A 15,281-nucleotide genomic window follows, 5' to 3' on the forward strand; every position below is an offset into this window, starting at 1 on the left:
TATAATTCGTTCTACTGGAAATAAACAATTATAAATTGCAACGTTTAAATTTATGATTTTTCAAATGGAGCTGTGCCGATCCTGCGCTTGGCTCCGCCCCTTCAACAGATTTCTATCTGTGGTCTCAGTCTTCTTCGGATTAAGTCCCGCCTATCCGTACATACGCATGCTCTCGAGATGCTGCATTCGCGCCTCCCCTAGCAACGTTTAATCTCATGTTTTATCTGATAAATGATCCGAAAGCAGTCGACGATTGTTTTTCTGGACGAACGGGTTCGGCGTGCTTCCATTTTTACTAAACTTTCGATACGTGTTTAACAATTCGAAGCGAGTGTTATTTTTTATTTGGTGAAGACGCGGGGGTTTACCCCAAATCCAGCATCACGATTTTCGGGGACACACATAAGGTACAGAAAATATTTGTTTTATTTTTTTCCCGTATAAAACTTTTGTCGTTCATCCAATGCGGTATTCGAATCGCCACCTGTTTGTATTTTCAACGCTCACAATTTTATCAGATAATCAGCTCGGTAAAATTAATTTGACAACGTTGCTGGTATAGAAAACGTTACGTTAAGCCCGTTTTAGACGAGATTAAATGACAACTGACAGTCCTTCTGGAAATTTGGAACGAAACGTTTATTTCGAAGCTTGGAAAGCAACTAGAGTAAAAAAAGATAATTTTCAGAAAATCCGTATTTAGTTTTTTATAATTTGATAATAGAAATAAGGAAAAATAGTTTAATTGATGAAATAATGTTTGTAAATTGTTTGTTGGCTCCCCAAATCTGTTTAAAATGTCGCAATCGAGTTTGCACTTAATTCACACCATACAGGATGTTCTCGTTTGTTTTAAATGAACGCGTTACGTTTGTTTGTATATAATAAGGTTATTAAACTACCGGGTAATTCTAAAATTATTATATAAGTATACGAGTTGCTCAAAAATTCGTTAGCTTTAATACTAACTCGAATGTTTCGATTCCACTCGATTATCTCACTTATCCATGATCGATAAATCGATAATATGAAACAGAATTATGTGTACAGGGTGTTCTGACGAAATACGTCGTCGATTTATATAAATTTGCCCTATAAAATTGACAGAATCATAGAAATCATTAAATACAATAGGAAACGCAGATAAAATGTTTCCAAAATGGCCCAGAATCGATTTTTCCATAGATAAACCGTCAATTCGAAGTTTTGACAGTTGAAAAACGTTTCTGTTTGAATTGACGTGTGACAGCTCGCATTTCCGTGATGGAAGACGATATTTCAAAATTTAAGAAACAACCCTCGTATATAATGTTGAAACAACGATTTTTTCCGTCGAAACTAAAGTTTAAGTCAAATAAAAGCTGTGAAATAACTGATTTCGTACATAATTTCTAACCTTTAAAACACAGAATTATGTGTACAGGGTGTTCTGACGAAATACGTCGTCGATTTATATAAATTTGCCCTATAAAATTGACAGAATCATAGAAATCATTAAATACAATAGGAAACGCAGATAAAATGTTTCCAAAATGGCCCAGAATCGATCTTTCCATAGATAAACCGTCAATTCGAAGTTTTGACAGTTTGAAAAACGTTTCTGTTTGAATTGACGTGTGACAGCTCGCATTTCCGTGGTGGAAGACGATATTTCAAAATTTAAGAAACAACCCTCGTATATAATGTTGAAACAACGATTTTTTCCGTCGAAACTAAAGTTTAAGTCAAATAAAAGCAATCGAATAACTGATTTCGTACATAATTTCTAACCTTTAAAACACAGAATTATGTGTACAGGGTGTTCTGACGAAATACGTCGTCGATTTATATAAATTTGCCCTATAAAATTGACAGAATCATAGAAATCATTAAATACAATAGGAAACGCAGATAAAATGTTTCCAAAATGGCCCAGAATCGATTTTTCCATAGATAAACCGTCAATTCGAAGTTTTGACAGTTTGAAAAACGTTTCTGTTTGAATTGACGTGTGACAGCTCGCATTTCCGTGGTGGAAGACGATATTTCAAAATTTAAGAAACAACCCTCGTATATAATGTTGAAACAACGATTTTTTCCGTCGAAACTAAAGTTTAAGTCAAATAAAAGCTGTGAAATAACTGATTTCGTACATAATTTCTAACCTTTAAAACACAGAATTATGTGTACAGGGTGTTCTGACGAAATACGTCGTCGATTTATATAAATTTGCCCTATAAAATTGACAGAATCATAGAAATCATTAAATACAATAGGAAACGCAGATAAAATGTTTCCAAAATGGCCCAGAATCGATCTTTCCATAGATAAACCGTCAATTCGAAGTTTTGACAGTTGAAAAACGTTTCTGTTTGAATTGACGTGTGACAGCTCGCATTTCCGTGATGGAAGACGATATTTCAAAATTTAAGAAACAACCCTCGTATATAATGTTGAAACAACGATTTTTTCCGTCGAAACTAAAGTTTAAGTCAAATAAAAGCTGTGAAATAACTGATTTCGTACATAATTTCTAACCTTTAAAACACAGAATTATGTGTACAGGGTGTGTTCTGACGAAATACGTCGTCGATTTATATAAATTTGCCCTATAAAATTGACAGAATCATAGAAATCATTAAATACAATAGGAAACGCAGATAAAATGTTTCCAAAATGGCCCAGAATCGATTTTTCCATAGATAAACCGTCAATTCGAAGTTTTGACAGTTTGAAAAACGTTTCTGTTTGAATTGACGTGTGACAGCTCGCATTTCCGTGGTGGAAGACGATATTTCAAAATTTAAGAAACAACCCTCGTATATAATGTTGAAACAACGATTTTTTCCGTCGAAACTAAAGTTTAAGTCAAATAAAAGCTGTGAAATAACTGATTTCATACATAATTTCTAACCTTTAAAACACAGAATTATGTGTACAGGGTGTTTTGACGAAATACGTCGTCGATTTATATAAATTTGCCCTATAAAATTGACAGAATCATAGAAATCATTAAATACAATAGGAAACGCAGATAAAATGTTTCCAAAATGGCCCAGAATCGATCTTTCCATAGATAAACCGTCAATTCGAAGTTTTGACAGCTGAAAAACGTTTCTGTTTGAATTGACGTGTGACAGCTCGCATTTCCGTGGTGGAAGACGATATTTCAAAATTTAAGAAACAACCCTCGTATATAATGTTGAAACAACGATTTTTTTCCTCGAAACTAAAGTTTAAGTCAAATAAAAGCTGTGAAATAACTGATTTCATACATAATTTCTAACCTTTAAAACACAGAATTATGTGTACAGGGTGTTTTGACGAAATACGTCGTCGATTTATATAAATTTGCCCTATAAAATTGACAGAATCATAGAAATCATTAAATACAATAGGAAACGCAGATAAAATGTTTCCAAAATGGCCCAGAATCGATTTTTCCATAGATAAACCGTCAATTCGAAGTTTTGACAGTTGAAAAACGTTTCTGTTTGAATTGACGTGTGACAGCTCGCATTTCCGTGATGGAAGACGATATTTCAAAATTTAAGAAACAACCCTCGTATATAATGTTGAAACAACGATTTTTTCCGTCGAAACTAAAGTTTAAGTCAAATAAAAGCTGTGAAATAACTGATTTCGTACATAATTTCTAACCTTTAAAACACAGAATTATGTGTACAGGGTGTTCTGACGAAATACGTCGTCGATTTATATAAATTTGCCCTATAAAATTGACAGAATCATAGAAATCATTAAATACAATAGGAAACGCAGATAAAATGTTGCCAAAATGGCCCAGAATCGATTTTTCCATAGATAAACCGTCAATTCGAAGTTTTGACAGTTTGAAAAACGTTTCTGTTTGAATTGACGTGTGACAGCTCGCATTTCCGTGGTGGAAGACGATATTTCAAAATTTAAGAAACAACCCTCGTATATAATGTTGAAACAACGATTTTTTCCGTCGAAACTAAAGTTTAAGTCAAATAAAAGCTGTGAAATAACTGATTTCATACATAATTTCTAACCTTTAAAACACAGAATTATGTGTACAGGGTGTTTTGACGAAATACGTCGTCGATTTATATAAATTTGCCCTATAAAATTGACAGAATCATAGAAATCATTAAATACAATAGGAAACGCAGATAAAATGTTTCCAAAATGGCCCAGAATCGATTTTTCCATAGATAAACCGTCAATTCGAAGTTTTGACAGTTTGAAAAACGTTTCTGTTTGAATTGACGTGTGACAGCTCGCATTTCCGTGGTGGAAGACGATATTTCAAAATTTAAGAAACAACCCTCGTATATAATGTTGAAACAACGATTTTTTCCGTCGAAACTAAAGTTTAAGTCAAATAAAAGCTGTGAAATAACTGATTTCATACATAATTTCTAACCTTTAAAACACAGAATTATGTGTACAGGGTGTTTTGACGAAATACGTCGTCGATTTATATAAATTTGCCCTATAAAATTGACAGAATCATAGAAATCATTAAATACAATAGGAAACGCAGATAAAATGTTTCCAAAATGGCCCAGAATCGATCTTTCCATAGATAAACCGTCAATTCGAAGTTTTGACAGCTGAAAAACGTTTCTGTTTGAATTGACGTGTGACAGCTCGCATTTCCGTGGTAGAAGACGATATTTCAAAATTTAAGAAACAACCCTCGTATATAATGTTGAAACAACGATTTTTTTCCGTCGAAACTAAAGTTTAAGTCAAATAAAAGCAATCGAATAACTGATTTCGTACATAATTTCTAACCTTTAAAATATTGGTTAAGTCGAAGTCATGCCACCATTTTGTAATGATACAAGTTATCAATATAACAAATTATTATGCGAAATACAGAAATTACTGATCCGGATGTTGGCAACAAGATTGAATGGTTTGCAATCACCGTGATTACATAATTCAATATCCATCGAAAGTAATAACGATTCTCGAAAATTTGACATCAGATCAGCGTTAAATTCATTTTATTTGTTTATGTACAACAGTAGCGGCACAAATTACCCCAAAGTTAATATAAAAACCGTGATAAATGATAACAATCATCAAAAATTTGTCGAATCCGTTTCTTAAAACCCGCCATGTTTTTATTCGTAAAATAAAGGTCACGTGACAGATCTTCGTTTCGACATGTCAACGTACGTCAAACACGGGAATTTTGAGGTTAGTTTGAGTGATTATTACGAACTATGTTACGGGTGGTGTAAGAAAATTAGTAGTTATAGCGCGGGACGAGAAATATCTGGTAAATAACACAGACGAAAACTACTGGGTGGTCAATAAAAGGATTTGAAACTAAATTCCTTCGTTGGAAAAACAATTATTTATATTTTCGGCCGCCACTGACGCACAACGCCATTAACGATCGTCCGAGGATTGATATTTCATCCCGACAACAATGTTTGTTAAGCCCTAATTGAATATTTAGCGAATCGTTTTATCCAAATAGTGTAATTTAACGATAATTCACTGCAGTCGATTGAACCGACGAAGTTTTCCGTTCAAAATACCGTCGGATCAAAATGTAGCAGCACCGAATGCGAGCAGCTGCTTTCGGCGGGACAAACAAGAAGAATTACGTCGTAGAGAAGTAACCAGCATCCATACCGTTCGAAATCTGTTGGATTCCCAGAAAAACCGGATTAATTTTGTCCCGAAGGATCGGAGAGGTTGATGTGAAGTATCGGCTCGAATTTCGGCGTTTCCTAAAAGGGGGAAACCTGGGAAAACCCTTGTTTTTATAAGGGTTATAATAGTGAATTATGCAAATGGTATAATCCTTTCGTCGACTTCGGTACAATTAGCGCCGATGTAAAAAGTAGATATGGGGGTAGATCCTAATCTAATTAGTCACATAGAACTGGTGTTTAATGTAGATGCAGTGGAATTATACAACCCCCATATACATCTCAATTATTCATGCCGAATTAGCCACGATCTAATCTCGGTACGGGGCTGGTTCGAATTTAATAATCGTCTAAAAAGAAAAAACTAATCAAAGTTTATGTGTGTAGCTGTTGAAGTCACAACATCAGACATTTCTGAACCGATCGTTCAATTAACTAATTATGTGGGTACTGGTATTGTTAATAAAGCAGTGCAACCAAACGAATTGTTTTTTTTACGAGGCTAATCGAACCGGATCGACGAAATCGGTTACACCAAGAAAAAAATATTGAAAACAGTTCGTTTTAGATACTGGGAGCTCGGTTATTCAAAACTATTCGATCAGAAAAATAATTATACGAAAAAAGTTTGACCCAAACGTAAATCGCCCACATTTGGTGGACCATTATGACATTATTTTACGGAAGAACCCCCCAAACTCATCCCCAACATTTTCTAACAAACCAGAACTCAAAAATTACGAAAAACTGTGCTGCGAGTGCTAATAAGGTTCCATCGGGACATTTCCTCGATGGAAAATCGTCATCAGATCAAATGGAACCCAAAAATGATATCAAATTATTGCTGGAGACCTTCCAGAACCCAAATCGTCAGTATTTAATCATTAACGTCTCTAAATGTGGATGATGCTTCAAATTTTTTGTTTTGGCGTCGCAAAGAAAGAAACCTGTAGACACTGGGCTCCCTAGTATCACACTCGCAGATCCTGTAAGTCGCAATGTACGAGGTCTGGTTATTAAATAACTAAATTAAAACAATAAAACTCAAAAATGACAAAAAAATGTGTTTTGCGAGTGCTAATAAGGTTCCATCGGGACATTTCCTCGATGGAAAATCGTCATCAGATCAAATGGAACCCAAAAATGATATCAAATTATTGCTGGAGACCTTCCAGAACCCAAATCGTCAGTATTTAATCAATAACGTCTCTAAATGTGGATGATGCTTCAAATTTTTTGTTTTGGCGTCGCAAAGAAAGAAACCTGTAAACACTGGGCTCCCTAGTATCACACCCGCAGATCCTGTAGGTCGCAATGTACGAGGTCTGGTTATTAAATAACTAAATTAAAACAATAAAACTCAAAAATGACAAAAAAATGTGTTTTGCGAGTGCTAATAAGGTTCCATCGGGACATTTCCTCGATGGAAAATCGTCATCAGATCAAATGGAACCCAAAAATGATATCAAATTATTGCTGGAGACCTTCCAGAACCCAAATCGTCAGTATTTAATCAATAACGTCTCTAAATGTGGATGATGCTTCAAATTTTTTGTTTTGGCGTCGCAAAGAAAGAAACCTGTAAACACTGGGCTCCCTAGTATCACACCCGCAGATCCTGTAAGTCGCAATGTACGAGGTCTGGTTATTAAATAACTAAATTAAAACAATAAAACTCAAAAATGACAAAAAAATGTGTTTTGCGAGTGCTAATAAGGTTCCATCGGGACATTTCCTCGATGGAAAATCGTCATCAGATCAAATGGAACCCAAAAATGATATCAAATTATTGTTGGAGACCTTCCAGAATCCAAATCATCAGTATTTAATCATTAACGTCTCTAAATGTGGATGATGCTTCAAATTTTTTGTTTTGGCGTCGCAAAGAAAGAAACCTGTAGACACTGGGCTCCCTAGTATCACACCCGCAGATCCTGTAAGTCGCAATGTACGAGGTCTGGTTATTAAATAACTAAATTAAAACAATAAAACTCAAAAATGACAAAAAAATGTGTTTTGCGAGTGCTAATAAGGTTCCATCGGGACATTTCCTCGATGGAAAATCGTCATCAGATCAAATGGAACCCAAAAATGATATCAAATTATTGTTGGAGACCTTCCAGAACCCAAATCGTCAGTATTTAATCAATAACGTCTCTAAATGTGGATGATGCTTCAAATTTTTTGTTTTGGCGTCGCAAAGAAAGAAACCTGTAAACACTGGGCTCCCTAGTATCACACCCGCAGATCCTGTAGGTCGCAATGTACGAGGTCTGGTTATTAAATAACTAAATTAAAACAATAAAACTAAAAAATTACAAAAAAATGTGTTTTGCGAGTGCTAATAAGGTTCCATCGGGACATTTCCTCGATGGAAAATCGTCATCAGATCAAATGGAACCCAAAAATGATATCAAATTATTGTTGGAGACCTTCCAGAACCCAAATCGTCAGTATTTAATCAATAACGTCTCTAAATGTGGATGATGCTTCAAATTTTTTGTTTTGGCGTCGCAAAGAAAGAAACCTGTAAACACTGGGCTCCCTAGTATCACACCCGCAGATCCTGTAGGTCGCAATGTACGAGGTCTGGTTATTAAATAACTAAATTAAAACAATAAAACTAAAAAATTACAAAAAAATGTGTTTTGCGAGTGCTAATAAGGTTCCATCGGGACATTTCCTCGATGGAAAATCGTCATCAGATCAAATGGAACCCAAAAATGATATCAAATTATTGCTGGAGACCTTCCAGAACCCAAATCGTCAGTATTTAATCATTAACGTCTCTAAATGTGGATGATGCTTCAAATTTTTTGTTTTGGCGTCGCAAAGAAAGAAACCTGTAGACACTGGGCTCCCTAGTATCACACTCGCAGATCCTGTAAGTCGCAATGTACGAGGTCTGGTTATTAAATAACTAAATTAAAACAATAAAACTCAAAAATGACAAAAAAATGTGTTTTGCGAGTGCTAATAAGGTTCCATCGGGACATTTCCTCGATGGAAAATCGTCATCAGATCAAATGGAACCCAAAAATGATATCAAATTATTGCTGGAGACCTTCCAGAACCCAAATCGTCAGTATTTAATCAATAACGTCTCTAAATGTGGATGATGCTTCAAATTTTTTGTTTTGGCGTCGCAAAGAAAGAAACCTGTAAACACTGGGCTCCCTAGTATCACACCCGCAGATCCTGTAGGTCGCAATGTACGAGGTCTGGTTATTAAATAACTAAATTAAAACAATAAAACTCAAAAATGACAAAAAAATGTGTTTTGCGAGTGCTAATAAGGTTCCATCGGGACATTTCCTCGATGGAAAATCGTCATCAGATCAAATGGAACCCAAAAATGATATCAAATTATTGCTGGAGACCTTCCAGAACCCAAATCGTCAGTATTTAATCAATAACGTCTCTAAATGTGGATGATGCTTCAAATTTTTTGTTTTGGCGTCGCAAAGAAAGAAACCTGTAGACACTGGGCTCCCTAGTATCACACCCGCAGATCCTGTAAGTCGCAATGTACGAGGTCTGGTTATTAAATAACTAAATTAAAACAATAAAACTCAAAAATGACAAAAAAATGTGTTTTGCGAGTGCTAATAAGGTTCCATCGGGACATTTCCTCGATGGAAAATCGTCATCAGATCAAATGGAACCCAAAAATGATATCAAATTATTGTTGGAGACCTTCCAGAACCCAAATCGTCAGTATTTAATCAATAACGTCTCTAAATGTGGATGATGCTTCAAATTTTTTGTTTTGGAGTCGCAAAGAAAGAAACCTGTAGACACTGGGCTCCCTAGTATCACACCCGCAGATCCTGTAGGTCGCAGTGTACGAGGTCTGGTCATTAAATAACTTAATTTAAGAAAAAACTCCGACCGAAACAAAATTCAAAACAATGCTGATCGTTTTTTCGACATTTCGTGTTGACCGAATCGGTTCCAGACGGTCAAAATATCAAGGAGTTCGCAAAAAACGACCCGATTTTACACCACGCGTTATCTGCGCAGCAGTAAAGCAAAAAACTGCAAATCTTGTAAAGATTTCGATCAACGGGAAAACGTTATTTAATAACCGGACCTCGTATACGTTACCCGTACATAGATAGTTAGGTTATGTTCGAATTTGTTATCGAATTTGTTTTCTGAGTGTATAATTTACGAAGTGATTTCTACGACCAATTCATTCAATAATTGATCCATCGATTGATATGTATTTTATTAAGTCGGTTATTGAATATCTTAATTGACGAAGAATTAATGTAATCAAAGACGAAAATGCGTCTCCGGTTTTATTTATACGAAACAATAATAATGTCATTGAGTGATTGATACATAACCTCAAAAGTAACTACATACCAAGGTTGCCAACTCTTTCGAATAACTGAAATCTTGAACGGTTAAACAAATTAGTTAAATTAGTCATTAGGCATGGAAATACATGGATAAGTGGATTATATCAGCGACGACGACCGTCGATATACCCGGGGCGATTAATACATTCCCTCTCGCTTCTTTACACTATTCGTTTCATTCTACGCTTTCTGTTGTATCGCCAGTAGTGTGAATCGCTCCGAATTTACAGGGTTATTCACCTATTTTCAATTTAATAAATGCGGAAACGGAAATATTCAACTAAATATGACGATAATTTAATAACGGGATTCGCCCGCTACTAATCGTTGCTTCTAGCGGTCCTTCTCGTCGAAACCTATCTTCTATAACCTTCCCAACTTCGTTTCTTTCTGTTTCTGTTGTTATTTTCATTTTTTGATTCGTATTATTACGAACAAGTTCGCTAAATTTGTCCTTAAGCCGGTTCTGTCTAGAACTCTATAGGAAAGTTTATTTATTTATTTAATAACAATGATAAATTCATAAAATTTGACGGATAGTCTTTTGGAAAGTTGGTACTTCATATACGTCAAACGGATTTGACAATGACAGCGCCGTACGGGTGTCAGTCACGCGTCTTATCGACATTTGACATTGACGTTTCCAAAAAACTTCGATTGGGAATAAACTGGAGGTTTTTTCGAAATCTTTCCATACGTATTTTATGAAATAACAACTAATTGTATTCAAGAATATAATTTTTGTGGGAAATTACAAAGTTTGTACTAGAAATTCAGTCGTTTCCTCAAAAATTTTCGGGCTACTGAATTGTACGGCATTTCCCTGTATATGTGAAAGTCGATCATAGGGGCTCCTGGGTAATTTTATTAGGGAGTGGATGTATATCCCTTAGTGTGGGCTACACGTTAACGAATTAGACCCTAATCATACGTATGCGATGTAATTTTCACTTTCCGCTAGATTTTCAAAGTCAGAAACGGGAAAGCGGAAAGCTTTGTCGCGCAACTCCAAAAATACACGTTTAATCTCATTTTGAACAAATAACTTAGATTATTAAGAATGTTTTTCAGGAAAATATATCCATTGGAATCGAATCAGGATTATTTGGTGGTTACTAAACGGTCTAGTCCATCTTCAAATTGGAGATTTATGTTTGAACATTTTGGCTTAACAAACGGTATCTTTAGAAGGTCCAAGGGAGTTTTCGGTCTTCGCAAATTGACCATTTTGTACCGATTTCATTGGATTATTCAATTTCGAGTTTATTCGGCATCATTTCGGCTTTGAACTTTCGAAAGTTTGTTACCAGGTTTGAGCAAAAAGTTTTTGTACAATTTTATCTTATCGATGAATATTTTTGAACGGAAAATCAAACGACGGACGATCTTATGTAACAAAGTTCATATTATGCTACGCCGTGGCGAGCATCAGTTAAATTAACAACAAATTAATTCTGATTAAGTTAATTTGGTAGATACGTGACATCATGAAGCGAGCAGTAGACATGCTTATAATTATCCAAAAATCTATCGGGTGGTCTCGAGCAATTACTAAGAAAAAAAAATCTTTCAGTTATATGATGTTAAATTTAATTGAAATTTGCGGAATTGAGTCTGGGAGATGATAACGAAGCATCAGAAAAACATTTGTACCGTTAATATTTTTTCTAACATATAAAAAGTGTATTTTCGGTGTTTTTTTTCTATGAACAGAGACCTAAAATTGAGAAAAATCATCACAAAATGTAATCACAACTGTTTTTTCTATGAACAGAGACCTAAAATTGAGAAAAACCATCACAAAATGTAATCACAACTGTTTTTTCTATGAACAGAGATCTAAAATTGAGAAAAACCATCACAAAATGTAATCACAACTGTTTTTTCTATGAACAGAGATCTAAAATTGAGAAAAACCATCACAAAATGTAATCACAACTGTTTTTTCTATGAACAGAGACCTACAATTGAGAAAAATCATCACAAAATGTAATCACAACTGTTTTTTCTATGAACAGAGATCTAAAATTGAGAAAAACCATCACAAAATGTAATCACAACTGTTTTTTCTATGAACAGAGATCTAAAATTGAGAAAAATCATCACAAAATGTAATCACAACTGTTTTTTCTATGAACAGAGACCTAAAATTGAGAAAAACCATCACAAAATGTAATCACAACTGTTTTTTCTATGAACAGAGATCTAAAATTGAGAAAAACCATCACAAAATGTAATCACAACTGTTTTTTCTATGAACAGAGACCTAAAATTGAGAAAAACCATCACAAAATGTAATCACAACTGTTTTTTCTATGAACAGAGATCTAAAATTGAGAAAAACCATCACAAAATGTAATCACAACTGTTTTTTCTATGAACAGAGATCTAAAATTGAGAAAAACCATCACAAAATGTAATCACAACTGTTTTTTCTATGAACAGAGACCTACAATTGAGAAAAATCATCACAAAATGTAATCACAACTGTTTTTTCTATGAACAGAGATCTAAAATTGAGAAAAACCATCACAAAATGTAATCACAACTGTTTTTTCTATGAACAGAGATCTAAAATTGAGAAAAATCATCACAAAATGTAATCACAACTGTTTTTTCTATGAACAGAGACCTAAAATTGAGAAAAATCATCACAAAATGTAATCACAACTGTTTTTTCTATGAACAGAGATCTAAAATTGAGAAAAAACCATCACAAAATGTAATCACAACTGTTTTTTCTATGAACAGAGATCTAAAATTGAGAAAAACCATCACAAAATGTAATCACAACTGTTTTTTCTATGAACAGAGATCTAAAATTGAGAAAAACCATCACAAAATGTAATCACAACTGTTTTTTCTATGAACAGAGACCTAAAATTGAGAAAAATCATCACAAAATGTAATCACAACTGTTTTTTCTATGAACAGAGATCTAAAATTGAGAAAAACCATCACAAAATGTAATCACAACTGTTTTTTCTATGAACAGAGATCTAAAATTGAGAAAAATCATCACAAAATGTAATCACAACTGTTTTTTCTATGAACAGAGACCTAAAATTGAGAAAAATCATCACAAAATGTAATCACAACTGTTTTTTCTATGAACAGAGACCTAAAATTGAGAAAAATCATCACAAAATGTAATCACAACTGTTTTTTCTATGAACAGAGATCTAAAATTGAGAAAAACCATCACAAAATGTAATCACAACTGTTTTTTTCTATGAACAGAGATCTAAAATTGAGAAAAACCATCACAAAATGTAATCACAACTGTTTTTTCTATGAACAGAGATCTAAAATTGAGAAAAACCATCACAAAATGTAATCACAACTGTTTTTTCTATGAACAGAGACCTAAAATTGAGAAAAATCATCACAAAATGTAATCACAACTGTTTTTTCTATGAACAGAGATCTAAAATTGAGAAAAACCATCACAAAATGTAATCACAACTGTTTTTTCTATGAACAGAGATCTAAAATTGAGAAAAATCATCACAAAATGTAATCACAACTGTTTTTTCTATGAACAGAGACCTAAAATTGAGAAAAATCATCACAAAATGTAATCACAACTGTTTTTTCTATGAACAGAGACCTAAAATTGAGAAAAATCATCACAAAATGTAATCACAACTGTTTTTTCTATGAACAGAGATCTAAAATTGAGAAAAACCATCACAAAATGTAATCACAACTGTTTTTTCTATGAACAGAGATCTAAAATTGAGAAAAACCATCACAAAATGTAATCACAACTGTTTTTTTCTATGAACAGAGATCTAAAATTGAGAAAAACCATCACAAAATGTAATCACAACTGTTTTTTCTATGAACAGAGACCTAAAATTGAGAAAAATCATCACAAAATGTAATCACAACTGTTTTTTCTATGAACAGAGATCTAAAATTGAGAAAAACCATCACAAAATGTAATCACAACTGTTTTTTCTATGAACAGAGATCTAAAATTGAGAAAAATCATCACAAAATGTAATCACAACTGTTTTTTCTATGAACAGAGACCTAAAATTGAGAAAAATCATCACAAAATGTAATCACAACTGTTTTTTCTATGAACAGAGACCTAAAATTGAGAAAAATCATCACAAAATGTAATCACAACTGTTTTTTCTATGAACAGAGATCTAAAATTGAGAAAAACCATCACAAAATGTAATCACAACTGTTTTTTCTATGAACAGAGATCTAAAATTGAGAAAAACCATCACAAAATGTAATCACAACTGTTTTTCTATGAACAGAGATCTAAAATTGAGAAAAACCATCACAAAATGTAATCACAACTGTTTTTTCTATGAACAGAGACCTAAAATTGAGAAAAATCATCACAAAATGTAATCACAACTGTTTTTTCTATGAACAGAGATCTAAAATTGAGAAAAACCATCACAAAATGTAATCACAACTGTTTTTTCTATGAACAGAGATCTAAAATTGAGAAAAATCATCACAAAATGTAATCACAACTGTTTTTTCTATGAACAGAGACCTAAAATTGAGAAAAATCATCACAAAATGTAATCACAACTGTTTTTTCTATGAACAGAGACCTAAAATTGAGAAAAATCATCACAAAATGTAATCACAACTGTTTTTTCTATGAACAGAGATCTAAAATTGAGAAAAACCATCACAAAATGTAATCACAACTGTTTTTTCTATGAACAGAGATCTAAAATTGAGAAAAACCATCACAAAATGTAATCACAACTGTTTTTTTCTATGAACAGAGATCTAAAATTGAGAAAAATCATCACAAAATGTAATCACAACTGTTTTTTCTATGAACAGAGATCTAAAATTGAGAAAAATCATCACAAAATGTAATCACAACTGTTTTTTCTATGAACAGAGATCTAAAATTGAGAAAAACCATCACAAAATGTAATCACAACTGTTTTTTCTATGAACAGAGACCTAAAATTGAGAAAAACCATCACAAAATGTGATCACAACTGTTTTTTCTATGAACAGAGACCTAAAATTGAGAAAAATCATCACAAAATGTAATCACAACTGTTTTTTTCTATGAACAGAGATCTAAAATTGAGAAAAACCATCACAAAATGTAATCACAACTGTTTTTTTCTATGAACAGAGATCTAAATTGAGAAAAATCATCACAAAATGTAATCACAACTGTTTTTTCTATGAACAGAGACCTAAAATTGAGAAAAACCATCACAAAATGTAATCACAACTGTTTTTTCTATGAACAGAGACCTAAAATTGAGAAAAACCA

At 33.4% G+C, this 15,281-nt stretch overlaps 1 protein-coding gene across 1 annotated transcript in view; it reads left to right on the forward strand.

The window, feature by feature from the left end:
- The first annotated feature begins 245 nt into the window (after positions 1-245).
- LOC130443487 (dorsal root ganglia homeobox protein) overlaps positions 246-15,281 on the forward strand; it is a 106,253-nt gene continuing 91,217 nt past the window's right edge. Inside the window, exon 1 of the mRNA XM_056778155.1 lies at positions 246-407. The gene's annotated coding sequence lies outside the window, so the exon portion shown is untranslated. The remainder of the gene's footprint in view (positions 408-15,281) is intronic.

The sequence above is a fragment of the Diorhabda sublineata genome, chromosome 4, assembly GCF_026230105.1.
Source record: "Diorhabda sublineata isolate icDioSubl1.1 chromosome 4, icDioSubl1.1, whole genome shotgun sequence".
Lineage (NCBI taxonomy): Eukaryota > Metazoa > Arthropoda > Insecta > Coleoptera > Chrysomelidae > Diorhabda > Diorhabda sublineata.